Source organism: Delphinus delphis, chromosome 21, assembly GCF_949987515.2.
Source record: "Delphinus delphis chromosome 21, mDelDel1.2, whole genome shotgun sequence".
NCBI lineage: Eukaryota > Metazoa > Chordata > Mammalia > Artiodactyla > Delphinidae > Delphinus > Delphinus delphis.
Window position 1 is genome coordinate 4,563,137 of NC_082703.1, and position 25,366 is coordinate 4,588,502.

Sequence of the window (25,366 nt, forward strand, 5' to 3'; positions counted from 1 at the left end):
CCCCAGGACTGAAGGGTTTCTTGGGAGGCAGGGCTTACAACGCCAAAACAAGAGCAAATTAGGATGGTTGGTACTCTATAATATAAAACTCAAATATCTTAGGATAGCTCAGAAGTTAAATTGGAAATCTTCTGCAAAGTGAAGAAAGCCTGAGTCATTTATTATGTGTTCATATAGTTACACTTTATTTAGCACTTTCTGTAAAGCAACTATGGGCCTGGGCACCAGAGATTCAGATTCAGTTCTTGTCCCATATATATGCATGATAAGAGAGAAATAAACCAAAAAAAATCAGAATAGGGGTATGTACAAGGCCCTAAGGGACATAGAGGAGAATAATGAGAACTTGTATATTTCTTTCTTTTTTTTTTTTTTTGCGGTACGCAGGCCTCTCACTGTTGCGGCCTCTCCCGTTGCCGAGCACAGGCTCGGGACGCGCAGGCTCAGCGGCCATGGCTCACGGGCCCAGCCACTCCGCGGCATGTGGGATCTTCCTGGACCGGGGCACGAACCCGTATCCCCTGCATCGGCAGGGGGACTCTCAACCACCGCGCCATCAGGGAAGCCCGAACTTGTATATTTCTGACGTCTATTTTCTAAGTTTGACTTTTGTTATTTATACCTGTTAAAGGGTCACATATTTTTAATACATAATTAAACTGAAAGTTTAGAAACTTAAAAAAATATTCTGCATGCAAAATCAACAAACTCAGCCACTAAGTCATATGTGAAAATCAAATAATTCTTGAATAAATCAGTTTTGGGTTAGCATATAATTAATCTTATTTCACAAACAACCTCAAGGTTTATGAATTTTACAGCATTTTTGACCAGCCTTATATACTGATAAAGGGGAAAATTCACCAAGAAGACACCAGTTCTAAGTGGAAATAACAAAGAATTTCAAAATACGTGAAATAAAAATTGATAGAATTGAAAGGAAAAAATAGAGAAATTCACAATTATAGTTAGTAAATTCGATACTCTTCTCCATAACTGATAAAACAAATAGACAAAAGTAAATACAGAGAAAATTGGAACAACACTATCAACGAGATTGACCTAAATGACACGGATAGATCAGTCCACGTCTACCCAACAACAGAAGAATATACATCCTTTTTAAGTGCACATGGAAAATGCACTAAGGTAAATAATATTCTAGGCTTTAAAACAATCCTCAATACATTTATAAGAATTGAAATCATTCAAAGTATGTTTTCTAAGCACAACAGAATTAAACTAGAAATCAATAGTGGAAAGATACCTGAAAAATACTCAAATATTTGAAAATAAAACAACACATTGGTAAATAACACGTGTTAAAGGGGAACTCACAGACAATATTGGAAAATATCTTGATGGTATAAAAATAAAAACACGGTATTGTCCATATCAAAATCTGTGGGGGGGCTTCCCTGGTGGTGCAGTGGTTGAGAGTCCCCCTGCCGATGCAGGGGACACAGGTTCGTGCCCCAGTCCGGGAAGATCCCACATGCCACGGAGCGGCTGGGCCCGTGAGCCATGGCGTGGAGCCTGTGCTCCGCAACGGGAGAGGCCACAACAGTGAGAGGCCCACGTACCGCAAAAAAAAACCCCCAAAAAACCCTAAAAACAACAACAACAACAAAATCTGTGGGATACAGCTAAAGCAATGTGTAGAGGAAAATTTATATCTTTAAATGTTTCTATTAGAAAAAAAGGAACATTTCAAATCAATGATAAAATTTCTTACCATAAGAAACAGGGGGCATGTGGAAAAGGGGAGGAGAATTAAAGACAAAGCAAACCGAAGAAAGGAAATAAAGATAAGAGCAGAGATCATTAAAATTGAAAACAGAAGAACAATAGGGAGAATCAAAGAAACCAAATGTGATACTTGGAAAAAAGCAGTACAATTAATGAAGCAGTGCTAATGGGAATGCAGAATTGAGATAACCACTTTAGAAAACAGTTTGGCCAATTCTTTTCTTTTTTTTTTAAACATAGGCATAAATCTTCGTAATCTTGGATTAGGTAATAATTTCTTAAATATGGCAATTTCTTATAAGCTAAATATTTAGTTATATTACCCAGCAATCTCACTCCTAGTTATATACTCAAGAGAAATAAAAACATATATTCACAGAAAAGCTATGCACAAATTTTTCTAGTGACTTCATTACCAAAATTGGAAATTAGCCAAATTTTTGTCAACTGGAGAACAGATAAATAAACTTCGGTACATCTATACAATGAAACACTAGTTAAAAAACAAAAAAGAAACTAGTGACAGTCATTCAACATTGATAAATCTCAAATGCACAGTGCAACGTGAAAAAATCCAGGTTCAAACTGCTATATGCTATATGATTCCGTTTATATGACATTCTGGAAATATCAAATCATTAGGGACTGAAAAGAGATCAGGGTTTGCCAGGAGCTGTGGCTGAGAGTAAGGAATTGGCTGTAAATGGACATGGGGATATTTTGGTGATGGAAATATGCTGTATCTTGATCATGGGGGTGGTTATACAACTGTATGTGTTTATCAATATTCATAAACTTGTACACTGAAAAAGGTGCATTTTACTGCTGTGTAAATTATAGCTCAATAAACCTTACTTTAAAAAGAAAAAAGGATATATGGATAAAGAACATTTTATTTCTTTTATGCACAGTTCCAAGAGGGCCTTGTAATATAGAACACAGATACCTTCAAACTGGTAAAAATTAAATCATGTACTTAAATTTCCTGAAAATGTAGTCATGGATGATATTGTAAAGAAAATTCTCTTATGGGCAATGAAGCTGCATGCATTTATTTTCATACTTCAGTAATTAATCCTCCTTATGTGGCTTTTATAAAAGTAGGAACTTGGCAAATGCAACTGTCAGATGCTCTATGTAAATACTGATTGACTCAATAAATGAATAAATGAGTTAATCAAACAATGAACAAATTAATTAAGATAAGCATTCTGTAATCATGTACTCCAAGCTACATATGAGGGGTGTATGCTTCCTGAATGAACTCTATAATAACTCTTTGCGTAAATGAATAATTAAAAGATGAAAAACAAAAACATCTGTTTTAAAAACAAAAGACCGTATTTGATAGGAATTTTTAAAATACTTGTATTACAGAATGTTTAAAGTTCAATTCATTGAGATTTCATCACATCCTAGGTTAGTTTTCAGAGTAATTATTGATGATTTTCTTTCTTTAAACCCCAATGCAGAGATTTCGAAATATAATACCTAACATTTATGCTCACCATGTGCCTGGCACTCATAAACGTTTTACGTATAGTACCTCATTTATCTTTAACATCAACCCCATTACACAGATTTCTATTATTATACCCATTTTCCAGCTGGGGAATCTGATGCAGAGGAGGTTCAGAGACTTCTCCAAAGTCACAGAACTATTGTTCTGAGGAGGATCTGGGATTCAACCTTGGGAAGCCTGGGCTCTGTAATCAACAAATTATGATTAATTGTTACCTAGGTGCTTATAGACAGCAACACTCACTATACTCCTGCTCTATTGTCTACACGGAGATTATTAGGTGCGTGGGTACGTGGGCCAAGACAGGCTGGCTTTGGATGGTGTGCAAAGCCTTCGATGTGGCCATTTCCTCATTGTTCAAAGTCAGCTTTTATGACACCCTTTACCTCCATTTAGGAAATTGATGAGCAGCGCTTGCACCCCATTGGTACTCTTCAGAGCTTCAGAAGAATAAAACCATATCTTTTACCTAAAAATTCTGTGATTTTCCCCCTAATGCCTCCAAATTTTCACTCTCCAGAAGCTAATATCCACCCCCAACAATGACGGGTATCATCAGATGGTAAGAAAGAACATCTTCCTTTATCCCCTTTGCAGAATCAGGGTATCTTGTCATTTCCCCTGCAATACCGAGAGGGAACAATTCTTTCCTCCTTGGCTCTGATCCTCAATCTTTCCTCCATTAAAGATTCTTCTTACAATATTTATCTTCTTTCTTTTTAGTCACTGCCTCTTACTGAGGACATTTCAACCTGACTCTGCTGCCCTTTACATCTATCTTCTTAATTTTCTACTTCTTTAGAGTCAAGCGGTCTAACCCGCTACTGCCTCACTTCCTCCCTGAGCCCTTGCTATCTGGCATCTTCCCCTTCTACCTCGTTGAAACCCCTCTCCTGCAGGTCAAATCCAACCACAATTTCCAGTTTTAATACCCCTACGCTTTCTCCAGAACGTGCCTACATTCAACGTCATGGCTTCAACTATCAAGTTAACACTGTATTGTCTCCTCTGTTATTCCACCTCTCACCTTTCACTCAAGTCGAAATTCTGTCTTCCATGTGGTTCAAAGGACATGCACTTGAAGATACCTGGACATCCATCTAATTAAATAAGATTATTTTATTTGAAACTAAACCTATGCCCCTCCCCTCTTTCCAAATATCTGTTAAAGGCAAAAGTCTTAAATCAGCATAACTTAGTTCCCTTCTTATCACCTAAATCCTTAGTCACTTAACCTTACTCATCTTTCCTTCACACTTTCTAAATGGACATCTCAGATCTTCCTCTCATACTTGGATTATCATTCCAATATCTCTGTCCTTACTGTCTCCCCCATTCTAACCCCCAGTGCACTTTATAATCATTGTAGTTGTTACATCGTTTTATTTCCAACAGGTTCTTCACAATAAGAGACCATTGCATATTTGTCATCTACTGTACAAATCTCAACTCTTCATTTGTAACTGAAATCAATGCACCCACTCTACCTTTCTATAGTAAACACCTTTGATTTTGGTCTGCCCAGCTGCTCTTACCCTAACTCGTGTAGGTTTTTTCAGTCCTAGTAACTGTTCTCTCCATCCTATCCCTTGCCACAAGTGGGAACAAGGACCCAGGCTTAATCAATTGTGGTATCACACCCTTTCCTGCAAAACTATGACTGGATCAAGAAGGGTCCCCTGACCGAGCTGAACCAATCAGAATCCCTCCGCAAGATGGATTACAGACCTGTGAGGGAGAAGCTGTCTCCTACAGGAATCTGACCTGGGAAATACCGGCCATATTTCTTTCAAGGAAGACTGCACACTTCTGGGTGTATCCAAAGAGAGTAGACAAAACAGAACACAAATTAATGTTGTTTGAGCTTATTGATCAAGACATAAATAGAGCCAGACCTACTCTTGGTCTTCTCAGTTACGTGAGCCAACACATTCATTTTAGATTCAACTTTTTATGTTGGGTTTCAGTCACTTGCAACTAAGCGAGTCTGCTTATTACCCAATATCAATGTACCCGAGGTTTGGTTTGTTACTGAAAAACCATGTATAGAGTCCAGAGATGAAGATGAATCAGTGTCATTTGGAGTTCACGGTCAATTTGGAAGAAGATTGCCCTGTGTTAAGGTAATATATAAATGTTTATATTTGGCAAGTGCTTCAAGAGAAGTAAAGAGGGCTAACAAACTGCAGAGAATGGAGTGATTCGTTTTGACCAGGTGGGATGGGAAGGCTTGTGGGCATAGGAGCTGTTTTCCCGCATCTTATTATTTATTATTTTAATTAATTAATTAATTAATTTTTTAACATCTTTATTGGAGTATAATTGCTTTACATTGTTGTGTTAGTTTCTGCTTTATAACAAAGTGAACCAGCTGTATGTATACATATATCCCCATATCCCCTCCCTGTTGCATCTCCCTCCCACCCTCCCTATCCCACCCCTCTAGGTGGTCACAAAGCACTGAGACGATCTCCCTGTGCTGTATAGCAGCTTCCCACTAGCTATCTATTTTACATTTGGTATATATGTATATACCATATGTATATATGTCCATAACATTCTCTCACTTTGTCCCAGCTTAACCTTCCCCCTCCCTGTGTCCTTAAGTCCGTTCTCTACATCTGCATCTTTATTCCTGCCCCTGCCTCTAGGTTCTTCAGAAACATTTTTTTTCTCAGATTCCATATATATGTGTTAGCATACAGTATTTGCTTTTCTCTTTCTGACTTACTTCATTCTGTATGACAGATTCTAGGTCCATCCACCTCACTACAAATAACTCGTTAAGATGTGGCACATATATACAATGGAATATTTTTTTTTTAAGAAGGCACACTTCAAGGTAGTTTTCACAGGGACTGAAAATGTTTGTCAGCATCCCACTTCTCCTTCACAACTGAGTGAAACATAATAAGATTTGTGCCCCTGCATGAGAGACAGGATAGCATCATGGTCAAGAACATGGATTCTGGGGTCAGCCAACTGGGGTTCCAATTCCAGTTCCACTAGGCACCAGCTCTGTGACTTTGGGCAAATTACTTTACTTCTCTGTTCTCAGGTTAAATGAGTGTGTGTGTCTACCTCTACAATCATATCTATATCTGTATCTGTACAGCGTCTGGCACGTGATAAATACTGTGTGTTCGCTATATATGTCAGAAGCAGAAGTGAAGTTTTGCAAGTTTAGTTAAGGTATTTTACACTTGATCTTAGCCAAAAGGCCGAGAAGCGATAGTTAAGGTATTTTAGAGACTGCCTTTGAGTTACTGTAAATAAGTTTTTGAACATCATCAATGATCATAAATGAAACACAATGAATGACTCCTTACCCAGAAGCTAACCAAGCATTGGAGATAGAATTTCAATGTCCTATTTATGGTGGCAATTCACTTTTTTTTTCCAGTTTTATTGAGATGTAATTGACATACAGCATTGTGTAAGTTTCAGTTGTAAAGCATAATAATTTGACTTACATACATGATGAAATAATTATCGCAGTAAATTTAGTAAACATCCGTCACCTCATACAGGTACAAATTTAAAGAAATAGAAAAAGAATTTTCTTGTGATGAGAACTCTTGGGATTTTCTCTCTTTACTACTTTCATATATAACATACAGCAGTGTTAATTATAGTGATCATGTTGTATATTACATCCCTAGTACTTATTTATCTTAAAACTGGAAGTTTGTACATTTTGACCACCTTCATCCAATTCCCCCTCCCCCAAACCCCCAGGGCATAGGTGCTTTTTGAACTGTATCTGGAAGGATGAGTAAGTTGTCAATACTACTCTTAAATTTGATCTCCAAACATATTGTTATTATTATTTTGCTTGCTCAAGTTCATTTTTTAAATCCTTTCCAATCTTGTTTGTTATCCTGAAATTATTTATATAAGGCCCCAGTTCATAGGTGGCTTTGTCTCCTTCCTGTTTGCCTTGCTACTAGCTTGTACCAGTTTTAGTTACTTCATGTGTACATACCTCTTCTCCTAATTAGACCATAACCTCCTGAAAATATAAAGATCATGTTATCATCTCTTCATGTCCCCTAACACAGCTCTGGGCACAGAGTATTAGGAACCATAAAGTATTAGGAAACCATTAAGTTTGTGACAGTTTAAGTGTCTGTATGTGGTATATGAACTTCATTACTCAGTGATCCTGAAAGTTTCCTGTTATTTTCAAGTAAAAAAACCTGGTAGCTGGAAGAATGCCTTTCTCTTCCATGAAATTATTTCGAGCATGCAGAGGAAAATAGATTAAATTGTGTTTGACTGACAGGTCTAAATTGAGACTAATTTTTTTACCTGCTTTCACCTCTAAGCTTTCAACTGGCATCTTGGGATTAATGACATTAAGTAACTTAGTTATTGAGGAAGTAAAATGTTTGTGAAGAAGATGATAAAAAGGGACAGGAATAAAAACTGAAGGAGTATTCAGTTTAGATGATTAGACTGAGATAGCAAATGAAGTAATAAGGTATCAGTAAAAATATATGAGACCTTGGCAATTCTTTTGCTATAGAACAGTAAGACACCAAAGCCATTAAAACACAATAGTTCGAAGTCAAAGACTTAGCAGGTTGAAATTACTAAGAGCTTAGAGCTGCTTTGCTATGGGAGATATAACTGAAGGTCATATCCTTGAGATCAAATGTGTGGAAAATAGTTCTTCCCACAGAAAGGGTAACACCAACTGATGTGAGGCCAATCAATGTATAACAGTAATTTCACAAATAGAATTACTGTGTAAAGATATAATGAGATAGAGCTACAGAAAAATTGTATCTTAGCACAGAGAAGACAGAGCCATCAGAGAAGAAAGGAAAAATCAGCAAGTGTCTGGTTGGGTTTACATTAAGGTAGACCCAGGCTTTGTAGGGCCTAATATTAATTTGGGGGACACTGTTTAAAAAACAACACCATGAATGAGAAATTTGGTACAAAAGTGAATATTTATTTAGAGTAAAAAAAGAAATCACAAATGTAGATAATGGTACAAATATTACAAAATCCAGAAAAAATAACAGCTAATAATAGCCTGACACATCTCTTGAATTTTCTGCATTTTTTTTGCTGTGTATTATTTGATTGCCTTTTCATATGACAAAGATTTTCTTATAACATCATTCTCTACAAACAGAATAGAAAGATAATTGGTTTTTCCTCTAGCGCCATTGGTCAAAATATTTTTGCTATCAATTGTTTAGAGAAGTTTTTCTGCTTATCAACTCAGTGTTGGTCATGTCATATGAATTATTAAGTTGGCTGACAAATTTGGGAATCCTTCCCTCAAGTCTCTTTCATATATGAACCATTACAAATGTAGTTGCTGTTTGCAATACTGGTACAGATTTAAGCCTTACAAACGAGAATTTGGATAAATTCTGTCTTGCACAAATTCCATCAAAAAGAAAAAAAATCCATGATGCTTTTATAATTGTATATGCTGCTTATGAATATATTATTGACATGAGGCAACTCTTTTAACTAGATGTTGTGAAATAGAATTCTCTGCTTGTAATTTTTTACGGGACATGATTAGAAACAAAAATTCCCACAGGATAGCTTGTAGTTCTTACATTTCACACGTCCTTCTCTTTTACTGTCTCCATGCTTCCCATGGTGGACACTTTCAGATTTTGATACCAACATTCATATCATGATACAAACCATGACCACAGATGGCCAACGATAACTATACCCAGAAGTGACTAGATATGTCCCACTAAACCCAAATTAAACGTATCCTCAATTCAACTGTGACAAGCCCGATCCTCAAAATGCCACTTCAGTGCCACCCAACAGACACCAGGGAAGGTGAGAAGTGGATCAATCTCAATAGATTACAGTTACGTTAGGTTTGCAAATTTTACAAAACTATATAACTACGTAAACAAATTGTTAAGACACCTCCCAAAGCTAGACAAGCAAGGATTCCTGAAGCTTAATGGTTAAAAATTCATCTATTTAGAAAAAAATACTATTTAGGAAAAAAACCTCTATCGAGCATTCTCCTTTTAGGAAATTTTTTTTTTTAAATCTCCATTTTTAAATTGTGAAATTTAACTCGTAAACAGGAAAGCGCATGTATTAGTCCCCTAGGGCTTCTGTAACAAAATACCATAGATTAAGTTGCTTAAACAGCAGAAATTTCTTTTCTCACAGCTCTGGAGGCTGGAAGTCCAGGGTTAAGGTGCCAGCTGAGGCCTCTCTCCTTGGCTTGCAGATGACAGCCTTCTTGCTGTGCTCTCACGCGGCCTTTTCTCTGTGAGCCTCATTTAAACTTAACTACCTCTTTAAAGGCCCTATCTCCAAATACAGTCACATTGGGTGTTAGGGTTTGAACGTATGAACTTGGGGACCGCAAAATTCAGTCCATAATTACGCAGAAAATATATATGTGCAGTTTAACAAATAATCATAAAGCAAAGATATCTATAACCACCACCCAGGTCAAGAAATAGAACATCATTATCCCCAAAACACAATTTTTTCACACACATAGCCCACGAGTCATTCCTTGATCATAATACTCTTCTTCACATCAGAGGTAAGCACTCTTCTGACTTCTGTGATAGTTATTTTCATTATACTTTTACCACCTATATATGCAGCTTTATACAATATACGTATAGTTTGGTCTACTTTGAAATTTGCAGAGTGGAGTTCATCTCATATGTATTGTTTGGGGTCTTGCTTTTTTTGTGCAACATTTTATTTGTGAGATTCATTGTAATGCATTCAGTTTGCTCATTTTCCTTAAAGGGAACGAGATTAAATATAGGGTAAATATAGGGCTTGAGGGTAATGTGGTGTCTGTCACAGTTCTCTTGATTCTGCCACTGCACCGTGAAAACAGTATAGACAATATACAATTGAATGGGCATGGCTGTGCTCTAATAAATCTTCATTTGCAAAAATAAACAGCAAGCATGCAGGCCATAGTTTTCTCATTTCTGATCTATAGCATCTTCTATGCCTCAGACCTCGTTTCTATTTTCCATAATCAATATCCAAAAAAGTTAATATTAATAGTATTTAAAATAAATTAACTTTAACTTGGTTGATTCTCTGGGCATAGATTTTCCAGAGTAGCAGTAGTTTTCTTTCAGCAAATTGAAATTATCGTTTCATTATCTCCTGACTTCCATTATTGCTGTTGAGACGGCGGTGATAAATCTCACTCTTCTCTGTTTTTTTTTTTTTTTTGTGGTACGCGGGCCTCTCACTGTTGTGGCCTCTCCCATTGCGGAGCACAGGCTCCAGACGCGCAGGCTCAGTGGCCATGGCTCATGGGCCCAGCCGCTCCATGGCATGTGGGATCCTCCCGGACCGGGGCACGAACCCATGTCCCCTGCATTGGCAGGCGGACTCTCAACCACTGCGCCACCAGGGAAGCCCCTCACTCTTCTCTTTTGAAGATGATCTTTCACTTCTTTAGCTGTGATTAAGATTTTCTCTTTGTCTTTAAAGTTTTGAACTTTTATTGTAATGTCTTTAGATGTGAACATTAAAAAAAATAGTTGTTTCTGGAGATTCATTGGAATTCTTGAGTGTCTTTTATCGTGTCTGGAAATTTCTCAGTCATCATCTTCACATCTTTGCCTCTGACCTTCTCTCTCCCTTCCTTCATGAACTCCAATTGAATACATATTATGTTTTCTCATTTTATCTTTCATATCTCATCTTCTGTGTGCTCATCTTTTCATTTCTCTAATATGATTTCCATACAATTTCCTCTGACTTATTTTCCAAGTCACTTATTCGTTCTTCATTACGTTCTATTTGCTCTTAAATCCATCTATTAAGTTATTATATTTCAAAATGGTAATCTAATCTCCATTTTTAGAATTTCTATTTGGCACTTTTTCTAAAATGCTAGATTACTTTTTGTAGTTTCCATTTTTGTAGGTACTGCAAGTTCGTCTTTTTTTCATAGTATAATCTATTTCTATAATCAATGTTTTATAAGTTATGTCTGATAATTCTATTAGAAGTGTTTGTAGATCTGTTTACATATTTGTTTTTAATGCTTCTTGCGCATGGTTTTTTTTTCCTTATGTGCTTAGTTGTATTGTCTTTGAAATTTTATTTATGAATGTTCTTTGAAGCCTAAGATAAAGGATAAATGTCCATTTCTACAAAGGGTGCCTCAGGGAACTATTCTCAATCGTTTTAAATTAAACTCATGAGCCAAAGGTTTTTTGTGTGTATGTTTTTGGTCTTTTTTGTTTGTGTGTTTGTTTGTTTTGTTTTGGTTACTCAGGTGACATGAATTTGACCTCAAATCTACAGAAGGGTCAGCTTCTGTTTATGGCTTCAGGGACAGTATTATCCATCTCTTACTTGGAATAAAGGCAACTTTCCTAAAAATGCCATGGAATTTGATGGTGAAGGTGGGTTTTTCTTAGCTTATCCTTAACTTGAGAGTGTGGTTCTCTGTGGTCCCAGCAGAATACGTGAAGGTCACCTCTTAGACTCCCTAACTAGACTTCCTGGGCTTTGGTTTTCTTCCCAGGGGTTGTAAGGTGATCTAGCAAAAAGTTCAAATGTGCTTTTGTAGACAAATGTTTCCACAGCAAAAATGGCTTCTGTCTTTTCTTGCTTCTTCAGATTCCTTCTTTCCCTTTGATTATACCCTGACATTCCTTTCTACCTGCCACATCGTCAATAATTTTAAGACTTAAAAAATGTTGTTAATCCATCATTTAGTTATTTCTTAGTGGGAAAGTTAGTCCAAACGATCTAGACCACATTAATAGAAGGGAGAGTTTGAAAAATCTTCGGTGCATCTCTTGGTATTTTCCCCCCTACATTGTATTTAGGAGGTTTAGTAGACACGAGCCCTGAATGTTTTCCCCGGTGCTCAATTTAGTAGACACGAGCCTTGAATGTTTTCCCCGGTGCTCAATTAGTAACCTATTATGAATTGAGCCTGCAAATGCTTAAACTGGAAAGTTATCGATTAGGGATTTGGTTCTACTTTCAAAGCTCCGTACCTGAAACTAAAACACAGGGAGATTCTGTATTATTTGTGTTGTTATTTCTGACCTGCAGCACTGAGCTGGAGCTGACGATAATGGTGAGAGTAGGCAATGTTCTGAAGACATTGGTAAACTGCTGCAGTCACATGTGTCATCACATGACCCTGCTTCTTATACTGTATGCAACACAAGTCCACTGGAGAGGCAGTTCTGGTCTGAGTTCCCAAGAAAGGACACCTGCTGTGGTCTGATTCCAAATTCTGAGATGTAGCTGTCATTCTCCGCTGAGGGGAACACAGTAGGCCACCCCAAAAGGTCCCACTTTGACATGTGGATTATTTTGAGCTCAAGGCAATTAAAACCCAGCAAACTCAGGAAAAACTTTTGCCTCTCCCTTAGTACCTGGAAGAATTTAGGTAGGGGGCCTGTACCAGGAAAAGAGCTGTTATCAGAGATAGTATTTTTTTATTGCAACTGCCTTTTTGGGGTTTGTTTAGTTTTGGGGGTTTTTTTTGTTTGTTTTATTCAGTTTTTTTAATCTAAAAGACTTAGCTGCATGGCTAAGTTCTCATCTTCCTGTGAAGCGACCTCCTGCCTTTTGAGGCCCAGACCTCATCCCGTTCCACGGGATGGGTGATAAGGGTGGCAGATAAGCTTCAAATTGCCAGACTTGCCCTTGGGTCTTACATTTTGATGGGACTCCGTATGTGCAAAATTAAATTTGTCTTTCTCCTGTTCCTCTGTCTTATGTCAATTTAATTATTAGACCAGGCAAAGAACCTAGGAGACAGAAGGGGAGAAGGAAAAATTTTCCACCCTGTCCCTCTCAGCCCAAAGAGTAACTGGCTGCACTACTTACCGAGAAAAGAGCAAAGAGCCCAGAATTTTCCACTAGATATAGGGAAAAATACAGGAACATTAATGTTTTATTTGCATAAGTTACAGTGATTCAAGTGAGCTGCCTCTCAGTACAGAAAAACCCACTGCCCTATTATATCCCACTGCTCCCTTTGTGCTGAGGAGGGCCCGTGTCCTCTTTCTGGCTTCTCATCAAGCCGCCGGGACATGCCTCACAGGCAGTGGCCTGGCCCACATTGGATGCCTGCCCCACTGGGTACCCCCAGCCTTTGCTTGAATCCACTACTGCTAGAGTCTCTCTGGCCTCGCGTGATAAGTACTGTTCTAGGCTCTCCTGCTTTGTCCCAGGGACACAAGAGACCCTGACAAGAATTTCTCATTGCATAACTAAGATCAGGCTGTAAGTTCTGACAAGACATTATGGAAATTTCAGGCACAGTAAGGCCACAGCATACAAACCTTCAAGTTGTGAGCTTTCAAAGATGCACACGTACATTCCATCAGCTGCAGGCATGAGAGAAATGGCAGCTTGCCCTCGGTCTCCTATTGCTGACGATCCTTCAGCTCTGCCATCTCCCACCTGCTCTCCCTCCTCCAGTCAGTAACCCTTCTTGCCTGTCCAGTCGATGCCAGCCCCTGTATGCCAGCTGGTGCACTGTACTACTGTGCTTTGCAAGGTACTGTACTGTAAGATTAAACATGTTTTCTTTACTTTTTGCTTGTTTTTTATGTATTATTTGTGTGAAAGGTATTATAAACCCATTACAGTACACACCATATAGCCGATTGCGTTAGTTGGGTACCGAGGCTAACTTTGTTGGACTTATGAACAAATTGGCCTTACGAACGTGCTCTCGGAACGGAACTCGTGCGTATGTCAGGGACTTACTGTATATAAGAAGGAAAGTGTAACAAAGAAAAATTAAAACTACTTCTGGGAACAGCTACTCTCTGAGACCACAGTTTCAGACTCATTCTCAAGGACTCCGACATTGTACCTGTGTCTCTCTGTGTAGGTGGTCAGTTTACAACTTTCTATAAAGCCCCCATGGCTCTTCTATATTCTTCAAGTCTGCGCCTCCCTCCTAGTCATTGTTTCTGTTCTGGGATCTATGCCTTCACCATGACTCCCACGTTTGCAGGATTTCCTACCTACCCCAGAGGGACACATTAATCAGAAAAATTTCTAATAACACCAGCAGCACATTCCAAACTGAATATCAAGAACCTACGTAAGTATCCATTTTGTAGGTACTTTACGGTGTGTCAAGCAGTGTGAGGTGAAGACTTTACCTGCCTGTCCTGGCTGCAGACCCTGAATCATTCTAGGTCTCCCCAAAAAACCTGCACATCTCCACAAGGATGAGAAATAAGTTGTACTCTAAGTCTATACTTGGAAATAAAACGTTTTTTCGTAAGGCAGCTTTTTTTTTTTTTTTTAACTATAGATTGCAACCGTAGGGGAAGAAAAATAATCTTTCCTCTACCCTGTTAGGTTTTGTTTTGGGACCTGTGAATTAAACTGACAAGAGACATATTAACGGGAGAAGTGATTTATTTCCTATGCATACAGGGTTCCTCACAGAAAAGAAATGAAAACCCTAAAGAGGCAGTTAAACCTGGGGAGATATATATATATATATAATTTTAACAAAGGGTGATAAAATGTGGACAAGGGTCTAGACAAAGGAAAAGGGGAGTTGGGTAAATTGTGGACAAGGGACTAGGAAATGTAAGATAAATAAGGTAAATAAGAGTTGTTTAGTAAGGTTTGCTGTGCACTCTCAGTTGATAAGAATTGTCTCTGGTGACAAAGAGGACAGGAGGACACCTTTACCAATGGAAATTTCCAAGTTTCCTTTACAAAAGGGAAACTTTTGCCCTGCTTTTAGGCAGAAGGCTTAAGACTGGGAGCTCCTCCTGTGTTTGCTGTTACTTAACTGTCTTCACCTCATAATAATCCTTATGCAATTAATTCTTTGCCAAAACAATCCTTTGGCAAGTCGCAGATTGTAGGGTGGCGTATTCTGCTATCCTTCACAACCCAGTGGGATTCTTGAAGTCACTATAATGGATCACTGCAGGCATTTAAAAAATGGAAATAGAAATGATCAATGCCTTGGGTTTGATAAGTGAATTTGTTTTGTGAAACAGGCACGTATTTGTGTACTCGGCCACGTGAAAAATGTGAAATATATTTCTCAGAGAGCGTCTGTTAAAAAGTTTGAGAAACGTTGATTTCATGAAACAACTCATCTAAATATGTAACTTTAGCTGCAACAAAGGGGGACCCTTCAGACTGTTATTCTTTACAGAAATTTAGCTTCTTTGAGCCCTGGTTTCGCAAGCATCCATCTGTACAGCCACTTTGCATCACATTTGCATCACTAAATGTACCCAAATGATTTTCCAAAAGAAAGGGACTCCCAAAGGACTACTAGTCTCTACTTCTGGAGAAAAAACATTGCATCCCACTTTAAATGCCTTTTTTTCCTCCTCCAGCTTCTATCTATCAACATTTGCAAAAACGTCTTAGCTGAATTTCAATCAGAGGGCACTAAATACATTATTTTACCTTGCTCTTTTTTCACACATCTTTTCATGGATTTATAGCTTGATCCCCAATGAAAATAAACTCCTTGAGAATAGATACCCAATGTTGATTTGAATTTCCCATTAAAAAGGTACTTAATAAATAAACTTTATTAGGACCATGATGTGATAGTGGAGTCCAAGAATTAAAACGCAGGTTAGCATCACTGAAAAGTGAATGAGATGAACGTGTGAGCCAGTTCAGCTAAAATGCTGCAGTAGCAGGGGTCCATCCCTCGTCAGTCTGTCCCTGTCCAAGTAGTGTTTGGTACCATCCGGTGGCTGTGGCTGCTCCATTCTAAAAATCACCAGAGCCAGTTCTGGGTCTTAGGACTGACTGGAGATCAATTTCCAGGCTCATAACAGGGATTTGAGGGATCTCCACGTCAGCTGATACACACTTCATTGGCTGCTTCCATGACACGTGCAAGGGGAGAAAACTAGGAGTGTTCAGACTCAACATCTACCTCCTGGCTTCTAAGCTGGGGTTTTCACCTTTTCCTTAACTGGCCCACCATCTCCATCCTGGACACCTGTATTGAAGAATAGAGGCCAGAGGGACAAAGGAGGTACCATTAAATTTTAGTTCTTATTAGAGAGGAGTTTTATAATATATGTTGACATATTTTAAAAAATACAAACTTGGTAAGGAGAGACTTTATTCAGAAAGATTATCGCAGGGGGAAGAGAAGGGAAAGAGAAGAATGCAGTAGAGAGAGAGAGAGATCACAGCAATAGGAAGAGAGTTGTGACGTCAGATCTACAAGCATCTCAAGGACTAGGCCAAAAGGGCTTTCTTTTAGAGAGAGGAGTAAACAAAGAAAGAATGGGATGAAAGGGTGGCAGGATGGAATAGTAGATGAGAGAAGGTTTCCCCCTGAGGCCAGCCTATTTCCTGGGAAGGGTCTTAAAGAAGGGCTGTGTGTTCTCTTGGCTGAGGTGAGCCAAGATTCAGGGGGCTGGGGAAGGAGAGAATCTTAATCAGCATTTGGTTTATAAGCATTTTGTGCGTATTGATCAGTGAGAGCAGCAGTTCAGCTCATCACTTATGAGGCCAAGAATAGGACTTTGGAGAGTCTGAGTCTGACCTTGTCATAGGTAAACAGGGGGCATCCAGGAGTCATCAGCAAGTTATGTGGGGAATGATGGTTCTTAGCAATAAGTCATCTCAGGCACATGATAAAGTGTGAGGGGGTTTCTGAATCTTTACTGTTTTCCAGGAGAACAGGTGAAATTCAGCATTGCTGATGTCGAATGATTGATACTCAGGCAAAGGAAGAATAGGCTCCCTGATCAGAGCCCTAGAGGGGGAGGGGGTCTGAGTAGAGATGGGGTCAAGGGGAGGCCTCGGGACCCTGGAGGACCTGGTGTGATGCTGCTACCACCACTTTCTGTTGACGGTAGCTTTCCATATTGGTTTTCATCATTGAGAATCTCTCTTGGGGAAATAGAAATGATTTCTACGTGTTCCTGTCTGCTTTCTCCCAACTATCAAACGAAGACCAGAGGATTCGTTAGTAGTGATAACATAACCCTGTCCTGGGACAGAGATGGCTTCAAAGGGCGTCTCAAGCAAGAGAATTTGTAGAAGACACCAATATAAGGTGATTTATTTAATCATTATAATACTGTAAGATTATCTTACAAATTATCTGTTGTCATAATTAAGAGACTAGGCAATAACAAATTCCCTAAATCACATTCTGAGGAATTACATAAATTGCTTGGGGGAAACATGGACCATGGGGTAAGGAAGATAAGAAAAGCATTGGCTAAGAACATCATTTTTTTTTTAAATGCAGAACTGAATCATTTAGAAGTATTTCTTTTTAAATTGACAGGATTTGTGGGAAAAAATCTTTGAGGGGAAATTTCTTGGCATTTTCATACATATGTTACCTGAACTACCAAGCTATGAAACCAATCTGTCAAAATTTAAGAAAGCTTTTGCATCTAGGATTGCAGAAATACTGACTTTTGATTTTCCTCCTTTATTTTTATCCTGCTTGCCTTTGCTTCCGTTCTCTCTTAGGCTGATATACAAGCAAAGTTCTTGGAATTTATTAATTTTTCTTTTTGCCATAAAAATAGAGAGCTTCGTGTTTATTAGTAATGAGATTTTTAGCTCATGACAGAAAGAAGGTCAGTAAGGAATCAAAGAGGATAATTCCAAGAGCTCATGTCTGTTTATGAGTCAGTCAAAGCAAATTGAGAAAATTAATAGAAAAAGGAGGGCCTGAATTTATATGAAAATGAGAATTTAAATCCCGAATTAATGAAAATGATCTGAGGTAATGTGAGAGACTCATTTCTATCCCCCAAATATTGTGTACATGTGTGGGGCAGATGGAAAGTTTTATCTATAAGTAAAACAACCTGTTATGATATAAATAAATAGAGTCATACGAGGTGCAACAAGGAGAGCACACAGACAAGTTAGGGTGGGGTCTGAGGATCAGGGGAAATCTTTGGGTTGATTGATTTCTTGAGGTCAGAGTGAAAGCAAAATTCTGAGCAAAGAAGAAAATACTGTGCTAATCACAAGATATTCATTGGTTATAGTCGTCAAACTACAGGAGATGGTCATTCAGACTCAGGGATTATAATCTATACCGCCTTGAAATTTAAGGATTAAAACCAGGATCCAGGATCCATTTCAATATGTACGTCGCTCTTCTAGACGTTTTTTTCATCAACTGGTACAAAGGCAGGGTGAGTTGGTGGTCAGAAAGTCATCCACGATCTAAAGCAATTTACAAGCGCTATTGGCCTGGTATTGTTACGATTGAAACATACATTATTTTACTCCTTACTTTATGTAGCACACCTATATGGTTAAGTAGTAACATCTGATGTCGTAGTAAGATGCACTGCCCACTATGGGTCACCCATCACAGTCAACGGAATAGAAAGCCTAGAGAGGAACAAACCCTGACCTTAGTGTTGGCAACCGGTAAAAGGATTCCCCTGATATGTCAGCATCTTTGAGGAATTTCTAGATAGAGGGCTGATGGGAGAAAATTGAGGTTGCTCAAGAAAGATTGACTTCCAGCAACCTCTCTGAATAAAAATAACCGTCAGTAGGAAACACAGAGCAGTTCTTGAGAAAATCCCCCTTCAACCTTTTGATTTAAGGAGCCTCAGGGCAGGGGTGACGACTGGCTCTCAGAGCATTGGGGAAAGTGTCTGCTAGGTATTTATTTCTTCATACCGAGGTGCAGCACATGGAAACTATGCTTCACTGGGAGGCTAAAGCAAACAAAACAGCCAGATATTGGAAGCTTAACCCTGTCTGTGCAGGGAGCAGCCTGGGAAGCTTTGGTTTTAAACACCAGAGACCAATGCCGAATGATTTCAGCAAAATGTAAAATTAGGATATTAGGTCTCTCGGAGAATCGCTGGGATGCTGAGGAACTGGGATTATTAAACAGTCAGGAAACAGATTGTAAAACTGGACATGGCAATTTGTAGCGTGGCTACCAACAGCTGTGGGCACCCAAGGCCAGGGTCAGTTCTGTTCCTTCTGAGCCTTCTTGAAAGAGTGATTTGCTATTTGCTTAACTACCCCAAAGTATTTATCACAGTCCCGACTTCTTTGCATCTTTGGTTAATGGTTCAAGAGCCCAGGCAAGTATACCTCATTGTCTAAGTCTATGCCAGGGGGAAAAAAAATCTAACCAAATAGACATTCTGTTGTTTTGCTGAACCAGCTATCATTCGAGAGAAACAAAATTTCAGATATACTCTTATTGAACAAGTCATCAATTAAACAGAATCTCGTGAATAAGAAATCCATGGCATAAAAGACTGGTGGTGAGAGTCACAACCAGTTAGACATAGTTTTAAATATAAATATAAATAAATAAATATATATATATATATTTAAATCATGCAGCAATATGGAAAGCAAACATAAGAATAATTCTTCACATATAACAAATACAATATAAATAATCAATAATAATAGTAACTAAAGCCCTAAGTTATGGGAAAAAATTGGAAAGTTAGTGAAGTGAAAGTAAAAGTATGATCATGTCTTCATGTAATATAGATTTTTATATAACAGTTATATAATGAAGCATTGGTTTAATTATTGCTATGATAACTAGAGACATAGATTAATTTTTTATTTTAAAAAACTAGTAATAAAATAGTAACAAGATACATATCTTTCAAATTTATAGAGAAAATATTGAATATAATATAGCTCATAAAGTAAAAGATAGAACAACAAGAATAAGATGCAGAAAAAAAGCAAAGTGAGATTGGAACAAAATGCATTCATTTTGACAATAAGAGAGAGTTAATATGACCTAATATACTTTTTTATTTAAAGCTTACGTCTTTTAACTTGAGAAAATATACTGGACATTTAGCTGAATTCCTAATAGTCATTCATCATACCTTTCCTAACAGAACCCAGATATTTTTAAGATATCCACATTATTCCCCCCACTCCTCAAGATAATCCTGAATAATTTAAGCTAATCAGTGTGCAGAATTGTCCTCCAGACTGTTAGTCCACATATGGGCACAAGGTCTAAGCTGACCCTGTCCCACTGAAGGGAAGAAATTACAGTCTATGCTATAGGCCATCTTGAAACTATTAGGAGAACAAGATTTAGGATGGAGTCACTGCTGAGATGGTATCATGGGGAGATGGAAGGTCGTGGGTCCTTGGTGACATAATTGAGCCACTGATTACACCACCTAGGTTTCCAAATAGGTGAGATACTACATTTTTATATCCTGAAAGCCAGAGATTTCTGTTACTTTGAGCCTAGAACAGAACTCAAACTATAAGCCTGGTTTTCTCTTTACAGTCAAAATTCAAACTCTAACTATATGCTAGCTACAAAGCATACGTGTTCATAACAGGGGCTTGGTTAAAAAATTATGGGACATAGATGTAGCTATTAACAACATAGGCTTCATAGGGAAGAAATATCACGGTATGTGATGGGCAATGTAAAGAACAATGTGTGTGTGTTGATAACATTTCTGTGAAAATTATATATATAATCCATTTTCTTATATATTTAGAGAATTTCTGGAAGGATTCACTAGAAACTGTTAAAGTGCTTTCCTCCTGGGAAGGGCAGGCATGGCTGGGGCCGACGTGGAGGAGGTTTACTTTTCACTGTGTATCGTTCCGGTCCCTTTGAATTTTGTACCATGAGCTTGTATTATCTAATCAACACATAAAGTTAAAAAGGAGACAAATAAAGATTAAAACCAAAAGGATGGGAAAAATAAATGGAACAAATGGGGTCACAAAGTTAGCATCAACATAGTAAATTTTGGAGTACAAAGCACTAAATGATAAAAACATTAAATAAATAATGGAAATAATCAACAATAGTAGTATTAATGTCAAAAATATTTATGTGCCTACTAACATAAATTAAATGAATCAGAAACGTATGAAGATATAGTAAGAAATGCATTAGTCAGGGCAGAATTTAAAGTTTCTGTTCATTTTGACTGTATAGGTGAAATACCATGAACAAAATACAGTAAATAATGATATAACTGATAAAAATTATAGTCTTTCCAATGTTGATTTAATAGTTACATAAAGATTATGTTAATATTTTGAATGCTACAGAAGTAACTCTTTAAAAAGTGCCCGTGGAACACTTATGTTAGGTCTATAGTCGTACAGGGTTATTTCAAGTATCTTAAAATGTGCATGTAGAGACTCAAAGAGTGTTCTGTTTTGGTTTAGTTTTTGGCTTCTGTACCTTCATGGTTTTTTTTGTTTTGTTTTGTTTTTTTTGCGGTACGCGGGCCTCTCACTGTTGTGGCCTCTCCCGTTGCGGAGCACAGGCTCCAGACGCGCAGGCTCAGTGGCCATGGCTCACGGGCCCAGCCGCTCCGCGGCATGTGGGATCTTCCCGGACCGCGGCACGAACCCGCGTCCGCTGCATCGGCAGGCGGACTCTCAACCACTGCACCACCAGGGAAGCCCGTTTCATGGTTTTAATATGGATGTTCCCCTCTGAGAGCGAATGCTTTTCTACTTGTCGTTCTTCTCTGTTGTTTTGCAAGCTCAAACTAAAACACTCAGTAATGAGGGGGTTTTGTCTGTGTTCACTCTTACACTCTGCACATTTTCAGGCCCTCCTAACCGTTCTATGGCTTCATTTACCACTTACAGTCTAATGACTCTCAAATTTACATCTCCCGTCAAAACCGCTCTTTTTATTTCCACATACATATGTTCAACTACTTACTAACATTTCTATTCAGATGTAGCGAAGACAAGAGACCCAAGAGAGATCTTTCCTTTCAAGTCTAATTCTCTCTTCCAGCGCTCTCTGTCTCATAGAATGGTGTCACCGTTTATTTTCTTGTTCAAGTTAGAAATCTTAGAGTCACTTAACTCTTTCTCTCCTTTTCTCCATACCACTGCAATAACCAGTCCACATCAAACTAATTTTAAGTGAATTGGGTCACCATTAAATTTCTCGTAGCAATTTTTAACATCTCTGTCTCCTTACCGTATCCTCTATATTCAAACAATCATCAATTTCTGTTGATCTTAACTCATACATATCTTTGGGAAAAACATATTATCTCTACTTGATCTTCTCAAAAGCCACTCTCTTACTAATCAAATCCATCTTCCACATTTCGGCTTTAATGATTTTTTTCCCCAAATATAGTTATAATTATACCATCCTTAAGTGTAAGTCCCTTAAGCGGATGCTCATTTTATTTATGATAAATACAAAATATTACCTCTGGCCCATGGCTGTATGATTCAGCACAAACGTGTCTCTTCAACCTGGTCTTGCTGCACTTTTTCTTTTGCTCTCTGTACCTCAGCCACACAGGCCTCCTTTCCGTGTCCCAAATGTGCCATTTTTTTTCTTCTGGATCACATCCTTTGTATGAAATCCAAGAAGCGATTTCAACCTCGGGTCTGGATCAGGTTCCTTGGATACACTCTTATAGATTCAGTTTCCTTTACTTCAAAACATTGTGTAACAATATACACATTATTTGAATTATCCGGGGTTTTTTTTCTTATTGCTATTAAATGCCAACTCCACAGTTTCAGGAAGCATATTTATTTTGTTTTCCATTATATCCCCAGCTTAGAGTACAATGCCTTCAACATAGCAGAAGTTCAATATTAAACAAAATCTGCTATTTAATATTATACTTTTGATATTTTTACTTTCAGTTAAGTACAAGTGCTACCAGTATCATACCCTCGAGAGGATTAGTCAGTGTTGAGGCATTAAAGGTTCAGTGGTAGGTGGGGAATGAATTTACTTCCTTTTTTTTTTTTTTTTTTTTTATCTTGGCTGTGTCTTGTGGCTTGCAGGATCTCAACTCTCCAACCAGGGACTGAACCCTGGCCATGGCAGTGAAAGCACTGAATCCTAACCTCTAGACCACCAGGGAACTTCCTGAATTTGCTTACTGTGTTTCAAAGATATACCTCCCTCCCATCACACACAAAACTACCCTTTAGGAAATTAGCTCTACTGTCCAAGAAGGGGGTTATAGTCAGTCTTTTGTATTAAGAATCAAAAAGTGGAGGCTTTCCGGTATACAACTGCTCCTCCAACAAGACAATCAATAAATAGGCCTCTATATTTGTCTCAGAGTCTGTGCCGCATTGGAGATGCTAAGTGGAAGAGGAGTATTAGAGCTCTTTACATTTTGAGGATTAGAAACACGTGAATATGTTCATGGTAAGATACCCCAGGATTAGAAAAGGAGAGAGAGTTGAGAGTTCTGTGATGAACTTGTGAGCTAATCAAGACAAAATGTTCCAGGGACAGTGGCAGATAGGTGTGTAAACAAAAACATGAACATTAAGAAAATCCAGCAAAGTAGCACTAAGCAAGTGAAGCCACCCTCCCTCTAAAGGCTTTGTTATCTTAGGAGCTGAGCTAGGGAAACTGTGCTGCTAGGTGGTCCATCAGGGAAGGAGAAGTATCGTTCATATCAGTACTATGTGTCAGCAATGATGGCACCTGATTCTAAAAAGGGAGTTAGAAGAACATCATCTTTGGAAATCTCTTCAAATGCTCGGTGGACACCTCCCCTTATACCTTTGAAAAAAAAATCGGGCTTCATCCCACTGTTGCTGACACTTTAGTAATTCTCCAAAGGTGATGCCACTGTCACACTCAATGAATCAGGAAAATGTATGACTAGAGAAACCAAATTCTCAGGTTTCTTAAGGATGTCTCAGAGGCCCTTTGTGAGAGGAATAAAAATGAAAATGCAACATATCAAAACTTACAGGAAGCAGGAAATACAATGCATAGAGGGAAATTTATTGCTATAAATACGTATGTAAAAGAAAGAAGAAATCTTAAATTAATAACCTAATTTCCCAACTAAAGATCTACAAAATAAAGAAAAAATTAAGCTCAAAGCAAGCAGAAGGAAAGAAATAATAGAATGGAATTAAAAAAACAAAGAATAGAAAAGCACAGGCAGAAATAGAGACACAGATGTAGAGAACAAACATAAGGATTGTCAACTGCAAATAGAAATAGTTTATTTCTTCCTTTCCAATATGAACGTCCATTATTTCTTTATCTTGCCACTTTTCCAAGGGAGGAAAGAGATGGGGTGTGGTGGTGGTGGTGTGATGAATTGGGAGATTGGGATTGACATATACACACTAATATGTATAAAATAGATAACTAATAAGAATGTGCTGTATAAAAAATAAATGAAATAAAATTCCAAAGAAAATGAAAAAAAACAGACAAAAAGCTATGAGATGAAAAGTTGGTTTTTTGAAAAGATCAACAAAATTAATATACCTTTAGCTAGACTCACCAAGAAAAACAGAGAGAAGACTCAAATAACTAAAGGTAGGGATGAAAGAGAGACATCACTACTGATTGTACAGTAATAAAGGGATAATGATAGAATACTACAATATATTAGATAACTTCAATGAAATGGGAAAATTTCCAGAAAGACAAAAACTAACAAAAGTAACTCAAGAAGACTAGATAATCAGAAAAGTCCTGGCAACGAAATTGAATTCATAATTTTAAAACTTCCAACAAAGAAAAGCCAAGCCCAGAGGGCTTCACTGGTGAATTATATCAAATACTTAAAGACAATTGCTACCAGTCCTTTACAAACACGTCCCAAAAAATTACAAGAGGAAGTAATACTTCCTAACTCTTTTTATGAGACCATTATTTTCCTGGTGCCAAAACCCAACAAAGACAACAAAAACCAGAAAACCACAGACACACATCCTTTATGAACAAAGACATAAAACTCCTCAGAAAATAATAGCAAACCCAATGCAGCAACATATAAAAAGGATTATACATTATGACCAATTAAGATTTATCCCAGTAATGCAAGGTTGTTTAACCACCTCAGAACAATAAACTTATTACCTTATATTAATAGAATAAAGGATTAAAACCACATGACCACCTCAATAGATGCAAAAAAAGTCATTTGACGTAATTCAATGGCCTTTCATGGTAAAAACACTCAACAAACTAGAAATAGAAAGAGCTTCTTCAACCTCACACAGGCTATCTATGAAAAACCCACAGTTAACATGATATGTGGTGGAGAAAGTCTGAGTGCTTTCCCTATAAAGTCAGGGACAAAGTTAGAATATCTGCTCTTGCCACTTCTTTCTGATATT